This window comes from Labeo rohita, chromosome 20 (assembly GCF_022985175.1).
Source record: "Labeo rohita strain BAU-BD-2019 chromosome 20, IGBB_LRoh.1.0, whole genome shotgun sequence".
Taxonomy (NCBI): Eukaryota; Metazoa; Chordata; class Actinopteri; order Cypriniformes; family Cyprinidae; genus Labeo; species Labeo rohita.
Window position 1 is genome coordinate 18,552,656 of NC_066888.1, and position 16,700 is coordinate 18,569,355.

A 16,700-nucleotide genomic window follows, 5' to 3' on the forward strand; every position below is an offset into this window, starting at 1 on the left:
TGCTTGTTTAGAATCACCTGTCTCGTGTGCTCACCAGGTTTTGTTTTGGTTTTGAGTGTTCTTTTAGGCTTTATAGTATTTTGGGTAAATTCAGACAGGCCACTTTTTCTAAATGACCCTGTTATAGCTAAATTTAGGTAAATTACAATATTCCTTTTATAATTATTGGGCTAGAGAGTCCAGAGAATTGTACTGCAGTGTTTTTTCCCTGAGTGAAAAACCTAGGACTAGTGTGCAAAAGTAGTTTTTTTCAATTTTTTTGAAATCTTCTCAATAATTTAACAAACGGTTTGATTGACAGCAGTGGTTCTAGAGGCAAAGTTGTCCGGAATGAGGAATTGTATCGTATGATATGAATAATTGCACATATGTGTGAAAAACCACAAGACGTACAATCATTTATGCCCTTGAAAAACGCAATATTGCCCACCCGTGGCCAATTTCTTTCAAATTTCTCTCAGTCCTTTGGGGCCAGAAGTCGCACAGTTGCACAGTTATAGCCATTTTAATGGCCATTTTAATAATTATAGTGCTACAAAGGGCCAAGCTCAGAGATTTTTTCCCTGTGACCTCAGATTGAGCTCTGAGTGTTCCGAGTATTGGTGCAATGGTGAGTCAAAACTTTTTTTGATAATTATTTATATTCACTTTCCCGAGAATCTTTCTGCTCTGGCTTGGTTCCGATCAGGCCAAAAACCCAGGACTAGTTTGCAAAAGTACGTTTTACAAAATGCGAAATACCCAAAAATTTCGCATGACTCATGACCGAATCTGAGGCATGCGCTTTGTCCAGCGTGAGCCAAGGATTCCAACTACATAAGACACTTGAGCCTGCAACTGATGGGTTAGGAGTTAAGAGTGATTTTGTACTTTTTATTGCTGTAGTGCCCTTGATCGATTGGGGCAAGCCTTGGTCACACTGTAGGCGGTGCGAGTGCTACTATTCCTCCAAGTTTCATGTCTCTACGACTTACAGTTTGGTCTGCATGATCAGTATTATGCGGAGATCACTAATCCATAGACCATTCTAACAATTACAACACAGTTTCAGTGCTACGCGCTTGAACCCCTAATAAACCTAAAATGTCCAGTAGGTGGCTGGAAATCACTGCATGAGTGAGTCTTTGAGTCATTCATTCAAATAATTAATTCAAACAACAGATTGATTCAATAACAAAAAACTGTCGTGTGTTGCTCTGAGACAAAAAAAGTTCTACTGTGGCTTTGTTTTAAACCATCTTTGCAATCATGCTGATGTTTTAAAGAAAAAAAAAAAAAAACATCACAATTTTGTCGATATTAACTATATCAAATGATATAAATATAAAAGACATACAGGGCATTCTTGCCTCCTTTTCTTGAATTTTGGGGAAAATGCATTTTAATAGATTAATCACACAGTAAAAGCATGAAATAGTATATTTTTTAAACAACAATTACGATATTATCTTACACGATATATATTGCACACCCCTATTTAAAACCTGTATGATTTTTTTTTCTGTGCATCACAAAAAAACATTTTGAATAATATAACAATATTTTGAACCTCAGTAAGCGTCAATGTTGCTTTGAATGCCACTGACCTTTGCAAAAAGGTACAAAACTGTCACTGTGGTCCCATTTGTACCATTTAGGTATCTATTTGCACACTTTAGATAATAATATGTACCTAAAAGGTACTAATATGCACCATTTAGGGGTGAATAAGATACAAAAGTGTACCTTTTGAAAAGTTACCACCAAAGTGACAGCTTTTGTACCTTTTTCTGAGAGTGTAGACAAAAACAGTCAAACATTCTTGTAAACATCTTTTGCATAGCAAAATAAAAAAAAACAGGAACGACATGTACGTGAGTAAATGATGATAGAATTTTTAATCAGTGTTATATTTAGAGTTGTGCAGTGATTTACAGTAGCTGTATGATCATCATATCTATTTCTACATCATGTATTTTAGCAAGACTGTATTGATTAAACCACCATCCATCTGTTTTATACAGACTGTTACATAACTCCAGCTCTCAGATGTCAATCTATCATTAGGGCCAAAGCAGCACATATGGTCTTTTAATACTGTGTTTTCAAGCTCAGGTCGATGTGAGTGAAGTTCAGAGAGCAGCAGGGTAGCTGCACTTAAACATCTCAGAATGTGTGTGTGTGTCTAGGTGAGAAGTCTTGGGTGCTGCTTCATTTCCCCCTAATGCATTTCCTATACTCTTTCAGCTAGTGAGGGAGAGCGAAAATGAGATCTGAATCACCGCTCAGAGTTAAAAATAACCAAGTGATGGTCAAGCCTGCATTTCCTTTGCTTGAAATCTCTACATGCAATTCTGTTGCGTGACGTAAAGTCTCCAATAATTGCTTTGATTAGAGAAATACTCACTGGCATCATTAGTGACGCATCACACGAGGAACAAAGCTCACGTTCCTCCAAGTCGTCAACAAATCCTACAGAAGGCTCAGCAACAGACATGTTCTCCTCTAGCACTGTCTATTGAGATCAGAGGAATGTTGCAGGCACACAGGAGAAAATGACTGCTAATTACCATCATTACACAGCAAGGACGTTACCGCCGTTGCATCCTCGTTTCTAAGGCAACAAGACAAACAGAGGATGCTGCCTCACAGATTTCACCCCACCTGAGCAAAAGTCAGGCAGGTGCTGTGAAATTAGGAATCAAGCCAGTGAACAAGAAACAGAGTTTTAAACGTTTGTCACCAGATGTTATACCACAGACCTGTTCACGGTTCAACACTGTGATTTTACATTAGGCACTCTAACAAAAGCTTTTTAATAGGCCATATTAAAAACGCACTCACTAACAGACTGTTATTGCGGTTGCCAGGTGAACCAGGCAAAAATTGTAAGCCCATTCTCCACTTAAACTCAAGCTGCACAATTTGAGGCATCGTTCACATCTATTGTGAGTTTGTACAAACCCCAAAGCAGTGTTGCCAAGTCCAAGGGCTACTTTAACACTGTTGCTGCGGGTTTCAGCGACCCAAATAACGTCATAATTACCCCCTGGAACGCGAGTTTACCAGGGGAAAAACTGGTATTTTACACCCCTGAATGCTATTTTTAATGGGGAACCCCCCTCGAAACGCGACTGGGCTAGTTTGAGAAGCGATTGGGCAGTTTTGTTGTGAAAACCTGGCAACCCTGCTCCTGAGCCTAAAAATGTAATATTTACACAATAAAAACCAATTTTGCAGTCAAAAACTGTTAACTGGTTAAAGGTGCAGTATGTAATATTGACAGCTTACGGTTGAAGTTAAAAACATTGTTTCTCTTTCGCCCCCTCCTCCTCAGACGCGACACTTACACGGGTTGCCAGATTGAGGACACACAAGAGGAATGAGCACAACTGACAATGGAAGGCAACAAGCCTTACACACTAAGTTGTAGAGCTTTTTAAGTCAGGTAGAATCCATGGCTGCAAAACACACTGTTTCTGCAAGTGGCAACCCAGAGTGTCGAAATATTATTGGTTAAACTGAAACTGGGCGGAAACACACAGACCAAAACAAAAACAGACATTCCGACACAGAATGCACATTTTCAGAGCAAAATAACTGTCTGTAGGATTGTTTTTCAGAGAAACAAGTATGTGAACTTGGCATGTTTTCTAAATATCTGGTATTTTTATGCTTAAGTACAATCAAAAAATTACATACAGCACCTTTAAAAGTAGGTTACCTGACAACAGAGTAAAAAAAAAAAAAAAAAAAAAAAAAAACTGTATTAAACTGTAGAAGGTATTATAATCGCATTATATTGGTGCTGTCAAATGATTAATTGTGATTAATCAACATACAAACATGCATGTATACATTTAGTAAAAAAAAGTTGTGTTTATATATTAAAATATTTATATAAAATATACACAGTACACACACACATACATTAAGTAAACAAAAACTTATTTTGGATGCGATTAATCGTGATTAATTGCGATTAATCATTTGAAAGCACTACATTATATGTAATTGTGAGGTAAAATATTATCAAATGTGTGATTTTAGCAAATATCATCTTTGAATTACTGTACAATTGTCTCAGCAGTACTTGCATGACATTTCACATATGATATTTCACATAAATAATTTAGTCTATTCTCATTTTTATTAGCAGTAATGTGTATTACAGTGTTTTGAGTTACATAGTTCATGTTTATTGCATCATTTTAGTGCTGCATGTGATACTCTGAAGGTGCTCTGACTTTGCGTTTATGACCCTGGTCACTGTCGATATATTGGCCATGTTTTATGGACGGGGTGCTTAGAAGGGTGCTTAGAAATAACTTGTGGCACATATGCCTTTCTGCTTTACTACCTGAATTGTTTTGGTGGCTACCAGTGGATTTTGGTAGTTTAAGTAGATCAGTATAATAACAGGATATCACTTAATGAAATATATGGGTATAAGTTGTAAAATTTACAGGCAGCATAATAGGCCATCCCTGTAACAGCTAAAAAACGGTCACTGTGTTTTTATGGTGAAATTCTGGCAACCACAGCTGCTGTTTTTTTAACTATAAATCTAACAGGATACTTTGTAATAGTGCAAGTATGGCCAAATGTTATGCTTTATCAAGTAATACTTAAATTTTTCCAGCTTTTAAGAACCGAGTGAACCTTTTTATTTGCAGCCTTGCCCGCTGACATGGTCATTTCAACTTTGTATGAACAGACTGGCATTGTGAGAGAATGATGAGATGGGAATGACGCCAGGAGTTCAAAGAGAGTAAGAATTTTAATCCAGAGAGGAATGTCTCATGCTAATTTTTCAACATCTGAGATTAAATTTGAAGGAAAACACAGACAGTGTTGCGGTATTTCAAGTAGTAGCTTATATAAGGTTCATTATCTATATTGTGCATTACAAAAGATATCTGTCAGAATGCAAGGAACTCATTCAGCTGAGCTGAACCTGTACTTAACCTGCCCAGGAGCACCTGAGACGTACAGCACAATTTGCCATGGAAATCTGCTTCTCAACAAAGTGAGAGTCAGTCCTGTAGTTTTAATTTGATAACTCATAAATTATACCGGACAGTGAACCTACAAACACTGTTTCCATTAAAAGACTCAGCTTCTTGTTTTTACTTAAAATCCCCACGGAGTTTTCAAATGAGGTTAATCAGTGTAATCTGCATTTCATAAACTGCTGCTAGTGAGATGCAGGATACAGTCAAAGCACACTTCCTAAATCAGTATCACTTACTTTTATTACTGATTTGGTTCCAACAGTGTTTAATATCCAAACAGGTGCCATTTCACCTAGCAGTTTTAGGAATCCAGGCACTGCTGGGTTTTTAAGTGGCTCACATTTTCTGAGAAAATGCCCTAACAAAACTTTCCTGAAGGCGTTGCCCTTGCAGCAGACAATGAGTGGCCTGTGAAATCCCTTTTATTGCTGTCTGTGGTTTCTGAATTACAGTAACCACGCAGTCAGACACACAAATACATCTGTTCACAACTCTGGGGCAAAAAGCAACAAAGCCACAAAGTAAATGTATTCCACAGAGAGTAAACACGCTTACAATCACCCAAGGGAAGTAAACAAACGAGATTTGGCCAATCACTGGCTCTGAGTTTTAATTGACTGGCCATTATACATACAAACAGTTAAGATTCTGATTTGGCAGATTGAAAAATTTTAAAATAGCTGACAAAATCCATCCACTAACAATTCATTCACTGTAATATTCAAATTAATAATTGAATTAAAATAAATAAGAAATATTTGAAATCGATAATATAACACAACAAAAATATACTGTTAAAGTTTACATACACCTTGCAGAATCTGCAAAATGTTAATTATTTTACCAAAATAAAAGGGATCATACAAAATGCATTTTATTAGGACTAACCTGAATAAGATATTTCAAATAAAAGATGCTTACGTATAGTCCAAAAGAGAAAATAATAGTTGAATTTATGAAAATTACTGTGTTCAAGAGTTTACATACACCTGATTCTTAATACTGTGTTGTTACCTGAATAATCCATAGACATTGTTTTTTTTTTTAAGTGATAGTTATCCATGAGTCCCTTGTTTATCCTGAACAGTTAAACTGCCTGCTGTTCTTCAGAAAAATCAAGCAAAATTCTTTGTTTTTCAGCATTTGTGTGTATTTAAACCCTTCCCACAATGACTGTACAACTATTACAAAAGGTCCAAACACTCACTGATGCTTCAGACAGCAACATGATGCATTAAGAGCCAGGGGTAAACTTTTGAAAAGAATGAAGATGTGTACTTTTTTTATTTTGCCTAAATATCATATTTTTTTTTATTTAGTACTGCCCTTCAGAAGGTACAGAAGATACTTACATGTATCCCAGAAGACAAAATAAGCTAAATTAACCCTGATCTTCAAATTGAAAAACTTTTCACCCCCCGGCTCTTAATATATCGTGTTTCCTTTTGACGCATCAGTGAGTTTTTGAACCTTCTCTAATTATTAACATCTTGCATTTTCCAGATTTTGGTAAAATTAACATTTTGCTGATTCTGCAAGGTGTATGAGAACTTTTGACTTCGACTGCATTAAAAAAAATAGTTTGGCTTTTTTTTTATTAAATGGAACAAACTACTATAATCTACTATTCCACTGCATAACTATCTATTGTTCTCAAATGTGCGTTGCCTTTAGCAATGACAGATGCAAACAATGAGTTTAAGTGCTCTGTGAGTTTGACGTGCCTCACAGCCATTTTTCTAGCAATTATCCTAAAAGTGGCTCTTGTAGGGCATTGTTTCATGGTTCAGGTACTGGGCAAAATTGTTTGCATGACAGATCTTCTTTGAAGTAACACTAGAAGTAGTGAAATCACAACCACAACAGCTGATCACAAGATCTGAGTGCTCTTCCAAAACGGCAGCTTTCTAGACACCTTTCCAACGCTCTGATCAAAGCGGGTTCAAATCATTCACCGGACTCAAATGAAAATGGCTCACTTGTTTTGAATGAGTGTGCACCAAAAGCAGCTTGTCATCAGTGAATCACTCTTTTCTAAACATCTGAATGACAATGGAAAAACAGTCGCTCCTAGAATAAAATCCCAGTGGAAATGATCACGGAGGTTGCATACAAAATAAAAGTTTGTGTTTATATAGTACATTTGTATGTGCTGTGTATATTTATTATGTATATATAAAGACACAAAATACCAAAGTATAGAGTAAAATGCTCAAAATTTCGACTAACTGAGCTTAAACACCAATATGGGAACATCTGTAAACAACATGTCCCAGTTAGAACTAACGTGTGTCCGACAACAAAGATGCACAGCGTTTCATTCTACCTTACCCAAATAATCATTAACCTTCACTTCCTGGTGACGATGTTTGCTTTGAGTCACAGAGAACCTAAATTCACACGTACACAAAAGTGTGGTAGGGGCTGCAGAGGGTACTGGGGCATGCACATTTGATTGTTCCTGTGTTTGCTGGCCTTTGCCACAGCTCAAAGGGATGACCTCACCTCTATTGAGTCCAGATCCCTCTCACTCATTCCACATTACCAGCCTCGCCCATGACCCTCTGCTCACACCTTTTCAAAACAGCATAGCAGACTTCCTGCTGGAAGAGTTACAGAGTTTAAAATAGCTGCAAAGGCAATAAAAATAAAAATTCGGGAAAATCTAATTGTCGCCAGCAACAAATGAGAAAATCTGATTTGAATCGATATGCACTCTATCGGATTGCATCCTACAGTGTTTCCTGCACAGCTATTCAGCATCTTTCTGTTGTTACACAACAACAAACTTACGATGTATAAAACAGCAACAAATGACTCATATGTGACCAGTTTGTTTTAATGAATCTGTCTCAATTTCATGTTTTCAGTGTGTCCTTGACCATGTCAGTTGCATTGCTAAGGGTCAGAAAGCTCTTGGATTTCACTGAAAATATCTTAATTTGTGTTCTGAAGATGAATGAAGGTCTTACGGGTTTGGAACAACATGAGGGTGAGTAATTAATGACCGTATATTCATTTTCGGGCGATCTAAACCTTTAACGTGTGTATACACAATAGTGTTTCTCAAAGCCTTTTAACGTCTAGAGATTCTGTAATTTGGCGAGTACTTTTTTTAGCTTGGATAAAATTAGAAAGGTCTGGCATATTCTGATTCAAACACTTGCTCTCAGACCTGTGACACTGCTAAGGAACATCGTGTTACTACCAGACTGCCACGAAAGCAATGTTGCATATGACATTGAATTGATTTCACATGGAGATATTTGGTTTCCTGGCAATACATTCACTTCTAGAGAGCCAGGAAGAACTCACCGGGTCAGCCAGAAGTTCTGCTGATATCAGCATATCAAAGATAAAGCACGATGTCCACGCACACACACAGAATAAGGAAAAGCACTGAAAACAGACTGCTGCCAACACCAAGTTTATTAGTCTATTAGCACAGCTACATCTTTAACCACAAAACCACTTAGCCCTGGTGCAAATCCATTACAGATTTATCATTCACATAAACACTACCGCTGAAAGTGGATTAAACAGTAACAATATCACAATAGGCTGCAGATCATTATAAGCAGATTAACACTAAATAAAATAAGCTTACATAATGGAGTGTGAAGGGGGTCTTAAGTAAATCTCAGTAACCAAAATCAAATTAAAACTCAAGTGGACCTTTATCTACTTGATGAAGCAGTGAAAATACTACTTCTGCAAGGTGAGGTCAACCACATAACACACATTGCAAGCTAACATGTTACTTCATTTAACCATTAATGACCATCTACACTCTAAAACTGCTGGGTTAAAAACAACCCAGCACTGGGTAAAATATGAATATACCCAATGACTGGGTTGTTTTGACCCAGTGGCTGGGTTAAATGTTTAACCCTTCCAGGTAGTTTATTTAACTCAACTATAGCTTAAAAATTACTATATGTGACCCTGGACCACAAAACCAGTCATAAGGGTCAATTTTTTGAAACCGAGATTTATACATCCTCTGAATAAATAAGCTTTCTATTGATGTATGGTTTGTTAGGATTAGACAATATTTGGCCGAGACACAACTATTTGAAAAACTGGAATCTGAGGGTGCAAAAAATAAATAAATAAATAAAATATTGATACACATTTACATTAGGAAACAACAAAATATCTTCATGTATCATGATCTTTACTTAATATTCTAATGATTTTTGGCATAAAAAATAAAATCTAATTTTTATCCATACAATGTATTGTTGGCTATTGCTACAAATATACCCAAGCTAAATATGTCCTCGACTAAAGATTTTTCTCATTCATTTCAGTCGTTCAAGCATTAGTCGACTATTAGTCACACATTTATTTATAAACCGTATAAACCATAATAATAAGCCTTTAATTTCCTAAATAGCGCTCAACAGCACAAAAAAAAGCTTGCCACAGCGCACAGGCAGATATAATAAGTGTGTCAGGGAAAAACAGCTGCATTAATGTTTTAATAATGTATTGATAAACTAGTGTTTTCTTTGTTTTCAGCTTATATGAAGTCGGCGACACCGTCTCGTCATCTCCACAGGAGTAATGCACCTGTATGCACGTTTCATATGAATTACATCATCTGAAAATATCTGCTTTGTATTTGAATTGGTTTATTTAAAAGTAGACATTTCACTCTCTATTAATGTATTTTTCATGTCTGTAAGTCAAGTACACACAGAGTTTCGAAGTTTCGCGTTCAAGTTCACACTGACCGAGACGGCAGAAAGCGCATCCTGTTTGCTTTCATTATTTTACATAAGCACAACGTTTTGTTGTTATTGTGAGCGTACACAAATAAACGTAGAGCCTTTATGTAGATTCAGAAGATGTATTACTGATATCTGTATGACCAAAGAGTCATATTTTAAGAGCAAGTGAGCAAGGTTAACTTTAGATGGAGCGGCCATGTAAAGTTGCAACTACTTACATATTTCAGATGAAAGACATATTTGAAGCCCGATGTACTATATTACCACACAGACCAGCCATTAATGATCTATCCGTCACTGCGTGACTTTGCCACTTCCTGTGGAATTTTCGTGACTAAGTGAGTAATAAAATTTTGGTCAACCAAGCCTCTTCACGTCGACTATTAGGGGGCAGCCATAGTAATTTTTAAACAATAGTTGAGTTAAATAAAACTACTTGGAAGGTTGAGTTCAGAACTCAAGAAATTTGAGAACTCAACCGCTGGGTCAAAACAATCCAAAACAATCAGATGGGCTGTTTTTAACCCAGCATTTTCAGAGTGTAAAAACCACAGAGTCTGCTGCTGTTTCTCCTGAACGTGCCTCATGTTACTCGACAGCTAACAATGACAACCACATGTTAAAAATGCAAGGTCATGTGCATAAAATAATACACTAACAAACGAGGAGCTGTGAGGGGGGAAAAACATACAATTATACCCCAATGACAAGCAGTTTTTGCATATTTTTGCATAATTTTTTAAGGACATCTGAGCCTGGGATTAAAAAATCTAATTTAAACCAATTCCCCTCTGGAGGGGCAAAAAGGTTGCCAAGCTCCGTTTCTCCCTTCTTACCTAATTGAAAACGGAAACGCTGCAGTCACTCCCACCAACTCCCCAGCCCAATTGGCTTTAGGAAAAGCAGCAAAACAGGTATTAAATAACAAGAAGTGGGTACTCTTCTGTATATAATTAGGCTCTTAATTAATCGTTTTAAAAACTGCCTCACCCCGTGTTTATTTTTAACTGTCTGAAATGACACAGATTGTATGCAGGTTGCATAAGTTTTATTTACCAGTTTCACCTACACAGCCATCACATCCTTATCAATGAACATTAGGGACTATCATCTATCCTTTTGCAACCAGAATACTAGTCTGTTAGTAGTTAGTCTCAAGCCAGTGATCATGTCATTAGTGAACATGGTGACTTAATGTTTGGTATAACACTGTAACCACTACCACAGTGAGGAGGTAAACCACAAAAAGATGAACGTAATACATAGGAGGACCTGCTTGACGCATTTCACTCCATTACAACAGATTCCCAAGAAGAACAGTTGAACTGACCAATAAGCCAAACCGCAAAGCTGTTACTAGGAAACCACATTATGACTAAGGGAAGTGAACATGTGATACGAATAACATGTTCCAAAAGACACAGTGTTCAAAATGAGATTAGGTTTAAAATAGATCAAAAGGATTCTTGAAAAGCTTGGAGAATATGACATTGACAAGCTCCCATTTATTAACCAGAATGTTTTCATCACAAAAGTGGATAAGTGACTCTCCTTAAGACGTTTGCTCAAGACATTGTGTCAGTTCTTAAAAATCCACCATCACATATTCGTTCATAGGAAGGTGAATCACCACTGATAACGCATCCACGCAATCCTGACTTAACTAGGTTTCGTTCTGCAAAAGGCATTAGGCTTTTTGTTTACTTTTTGATTGGAAAAAAACGACATTACTTCTGAAAGGTTCAATACTGTGTCTCGGATAAATGGCATGAATCAAAAACATAGTAAGAATCCTGCATCTCAAATTCCTCAGCAATCATTTCTCACCTTCAATTTTCAACAGACTGTCTACATGACTAATGGCTGCATAAATCTGAGGCTACAGTCTGCATTAAGATGGAGCCCAAAGTGGTAGAGGAGACAGGACTGTAATTATTGAGTCCAAAAGTAAGATGGGCGCCTTCAATACTAATTTCAGCGTTTGGGTGCCATGTTAACACCCATCCTCTCTAGCGCAAGAGGATGAAAATCTCTGCTCTCCTGCACGAAACACAACAAGCGCCGCCAGGCAGATGGCGAGACAGTTGGTGGGAATATCAGCGATAATGCAGATACATTCTGAACCTTCAACTGTTTCTTTGCCATTCATCAGATCGGCATCAACAGCTGCTGCTCGCAGGAAGACAGGAGATTAAATGAGGTGGCAGAACAATATGCTGGAAATTAGTACTAGTTGAAACCACCAGTGGCTGTTTAAAAGAGCTTTTTAAAAGTATGCAACCTTGTGAACTAAATATAGCAATTTGGGTGGGGAAGGTCCTTTCCTTTTCTATTTCCTGTTGGTGACAATGCTTATGTCATAGTCACCTGTGGGCACTTATTTGAATTTCATCTGCACTGATTCTCTTAAAGAGACAGTTCACCCAGAAATGAAAATTCTGTTATTAATTACTCACCCTCATGTCGTTCCAAACCCGTAAGACATTCGTTCATCTTCAGAACAAGTTGATAGACAGTCATATTAGACAGCAATGCAACTCCCATGTTCAAGGCTCAGAAATGTAGTAAGTACATTGTTAAAACAGACCACGTGACATCAGCGGTTCAACCGTGTTGTGAAGCTATAAGAATACTTTTTGCGCGCAAAGAAAACAAAAATAACAACTTTATTTAACAACTTCTTCTCTTCCGTGTCAGTCGCTGATGCGTGTTCACAGAATCCAAATGCACTGCGCCTTGTTTACAAGCAGAGTAATGCTAAGTCGTAAATGTCGTGAACATGCGTCGTTTTTTGTAAACGAATTTTCTTTTTTAGGGTGAAAAATCCCTTTAAAGGGATAGTTCACCACAAAAAGAAAATTCTGTCTTTATTTACTCAGACTCATGCCACTCTAAAGCCATAAAACTTCAGAAGACAAATGAAATATTTGTAATATTCTCTCAACATTTTTGTCCATCCACTGAAAGTCCATGCAACCAAAACTTTCATTCATCAAAATGTACGAAAATACACAATAAAAATAATCCCTATAAATTGAATACTAGTGCATGTGCATTAAAGCTGCAAAACAATTATTCATGATTAATCGATTCAAAATAAAAGTCTGTTTACATGCTATAAGTGTGTGTACTGTGTATATTTATTATGTATATACACTGACCTCTAAAAGTTTGGAAACACCCCAAGTGTGGTTTTGGACGATATCAGCATAAATCCTTATCATTTTTTAGGGCAAATACATTAAAGTAACTTGACATTATCATTGAAGACCAGCAATAATAATCATTTTGATTACATAATAATGGCAATATATACATGTCAAATTCAGACATGCCCCTTTGCCAGCTGTGATGCCTGGTTACTGGTGTAAACTTGGCCCAGGTTTTTAAAAGGTTTTTTGGTCAGCACACCTTACTAGTTTCAACAATTGATTGCCAATTAAGTTTAGAATACAATGAATTTAGGCCCAGATTATGCAGGGCTGTAATAGCTGCTAATGGTGGATATTTTGATGAATCGAAAATTTACGTTTTTTCTATGTATAAACTGTTTATGTAATAAAATATGTTTTCGTAGTTCGTTTTGTCCCTTATCAGTGCAAAATTAGCACAAATTAAATTCATGGATTCATGCCAATATTGTCTAAAACCTCACTTTTCTAGGGCGTTTCCAAACTTTTGGAGGGCAGTGTATTTTTAAAAAAATATTTGTATGTATTTGTACATAAACACTTGTATATATTTTAATTCTAAATAAATATTTTACAATATTTAATATATGCATGTATGTGTATTTATATATGCATAAATATGGCATACACACATACATATAGTATGTAAACAAAATCGATTAATCGCGACCAATCGTATTGCAGCTCTAACGTGCAATAATCAATGTTTATATGTGAATAAAAGCCTAAATTAAATCTGTTCATCATAAAAAGCAAACATGCAAATTTTGGTTGGATTTTCAAAGTATGGCCAAAGTGATGTGTTGCAAAAAGTCTTATGGGTTTGGAATACCATAATGAAAACAGGATTTTCATTTTCGGGGTATTTAATTCTTTTAAAAGCTACCAATGCCCACAGCAATGTGCATTTGTAAGTGTGCAACAGCAAATTGCTTCAGATAATATAAGTAGGACTGAACAAACCCAAAAGATGAGGCACTTTATTATGTATTCCAGTGCAAACGAAGTCTTAAATGTTAAAAAGATACTGTCTGATGAATTGGATGTAGACACACATCTGATGCAGACCTGTTACAGAATTAGTTTTAGATGTTGTCTGCTGCCAAATCTTGAAAAATACACTTGCGTAACCAAACAACTGACATGATTTTACATAAACCAAACTTCCATAGCAACAGCATATAGAAGAACAACAACAGGAGAGGCTGTTAAGCGCTCAAACTCACACATAATTTGTTAAGCCTGAGGCAATGAATAAAACTTATTTGCCCAGCCTTAATCCAGCAGTATCTATAGAATCTGGAGCCACTCTACATGTGAAAAACTCTTGATAATCCCTCAGCTGCCAATCATCCACCCAGGCGTCTTTTTCCCCCTCGCACATTTCGTTTTCTACATGTTTCACAACATGTGCGTGTCCACCTACACACTCCCTTTCAATAGGCTACTTAATATTGGAAATGCGACACTGCCTGCAGATAACTGCATCCTTGGCATTCTTAGATAGAGGCTGAGGTAAAGAAAACATTAAATCTGAGTGCGTTTTGCACGGTAGGAATGATATCTGCTTGATTTTATCAAAGTTCTTAATGCAGCATTGTTTACGTCTAAAAAAGACAAGCGATGTTTATATAACAAAATGAAAATGGGATCCATGCTGTTCCACAGGTGGATTTAGGTGGTCAACTGGGAAAAAAAAAAAAGTTTGAAAGTAGTCAGATTGTCTATTTTTAGTCAACCACACGAAGACTAAAGAAAAATAGTGGCAGTCCTGTCAAAGGACACCGCAACATCAACATCTCAAGGACATGACACCAACGCAAAGTTGGTCTACTTTGAGACGGTCTGCATCTTCCATACATCCAAAGTTAAAAAAGGGAATGCCAGAAAGCACTTCAATCAGGGACCTGCTCTTCAAATCCACCCCCACACGAACTGCATTTAGAGCCTGGCCAATACACAGTGAGCACACACCACCCACACGACGAAGAAAAGACATGCAAATGACAAATCAGCGAAGCCCTTACAGGGAGAAAACTGACTGAAGGGCCATTAGTCAACCTACAACACAGACCTCACAATTTCGACGTGACAAAATGTTATGCATAATAAACGCAATGCGATCTACAGCCCCAATGACTCCTCCAATTGGACACCTGATCCGATTCTCAGCAAATGCAGCAGATTCCATAGGAATTAGCTTAAGGAATGAATCGGTGGTGGCCAAAAATGCTGCTTGGTAGGCAGCTCACAAGTTTTTGGGACATAGATAGATAGATACATAGATAGATAGTCTTTTGATCAATAAATGTGCAAAACTTCTCAGATGATTTTAAAATAAATTCTATAGAGGTTGCACTCAAAAAGCATCAACTACATAAGGAAAAACATACCGGTACAGCTACAAAAAAATCCACTACATTATTTCCATGACTTCTCCAGGCCTGGAAATAACACTTTTAAAAATGTACTTCAATAATAAGAAGTGAAAAGACATATGCTCATTTGCAGGAATTCAAGTATCCCTGAATTATTTACCAGTTAACCTTTCCCATGGAACTCAATAATGTGGCTTAATAATGTAAAACACACGCGTCAGATTTATGTCTTTTCATAAGTTGCTCTCCACATTATTAAATTATTTCCTGACTGATGCAATAATGATTAAATGTGCATGTGACATGCACAATCCATGTTGATGAAGTTGCTAGGCTGTCAGCTCTGTGTTCTTCCCACATCTGGGGTTAAGACCAAAACTCTTTAACTATAACCACATAATTTTCACCTTGCACTGTCTTGTTTTGTCAAAATGAGAGCAAATAATAACGACACATAGGACGACGTGTTTATGTTTACATCCTGACTACTATCGGTTATCAAAATATGATCGTTTTCAATGCAACTTTCTGACCGAATCTTGTTTTCCTCTGATAATCAGGTGAGCTGAGATCATTGGTTAACCGTCGCAACTCGCTCGCTCGATATATTAGCGTTTACAAAACACGCTTTCTTTGGAAAAATATTTGCCACATCCGTGGCTCTCTTTCCACATATATACGTGCGGTTCGGAGTTGGCATGGATAGTTAAATCACAGACATCTTACAAACTCACCTTCTTCCCTCTCCACCTCTCTCTCGCTGCTCTTGTGCGGTCTGTGCTTCCACGAAATCTTGCGATAAAAGTCCGACACAAGCGTCTCTCCGCCTCGTAATAATCGCCAGCGGAGTGCAGTCTGCGTGCGGCCGTTATTCCTGCTGTTTCCCCGTGTGTCGCGGGAGATTTTTTCAGTGTATTGTTGTATCTACTCCAGCAGCAGTACCGTTGGCCTCAGCGTCTCGTTCACAATTATTCAACTTCGAAGTTCATACAAAAGTTGCAGCTCCGCCTCACGCTGCAGCTGCTGATGAGGTCACTGCAAGCGCTGCTCCGCTTCGCTTAGAGGAATCTCGCGATAGATGGGAAGCGTGATTTGCAGGATTATTTGTATCTGTGGGAATGGGCCCCCTATGGATAGGGTTGCCGTAGCAACAGCACAATTTATGTGCTGCACGGTTATCACACGACTGGTATTCTGTTGTCTTTGACAAGAGTTGCAGGGTTGACCTGTCCTAAATCTGTGTCGTGTTAATTGGATAGCATTGGTGAAATGTTACATCCTAAGCATTAACATTTTGGTTACTAGTAAGAACAGTCAGTGTTTTACTTCATTAGAAATCGTCTCCAGTTTAACCTGTTGTACTAGATATGTGCTGGTGAGTATTTTAAATTCTCTTTGGTA

At 37.3% G+C, this 16,700-nt stretch overlaps 1 protein-coding gene across 5 annotated transcripts in view; it reads right to left on the reverse strand.

The window, feature by feature from the left end:
• The window catches only part of sipa1l1 (signal-induced proliferation-associated 1 like 1), a 97,012-nt gene extending 80,673 nt beyond the window's left edge, over window positions 1-16,339 (reverse strand). For 3 of the 5 annotated variants that reach the window (XM_051138932.1, XM_051138931.1, XM_051138930.1), the window contains exon 1: window positions 16,034-16,339. The gene's annotated coding sequence lies outside the window, so the exon portion shown is untranslated. The remainder of the gene's footprint in view (window positions 1-16,033) is intronic. The other 2 variants (XM_051138933.1, XM_051138929.1) reach the window with 1 other exon arrangement.
• Between the last annotated feature and the right edge of the window lie 361 nt (window positions 16,340-16,700).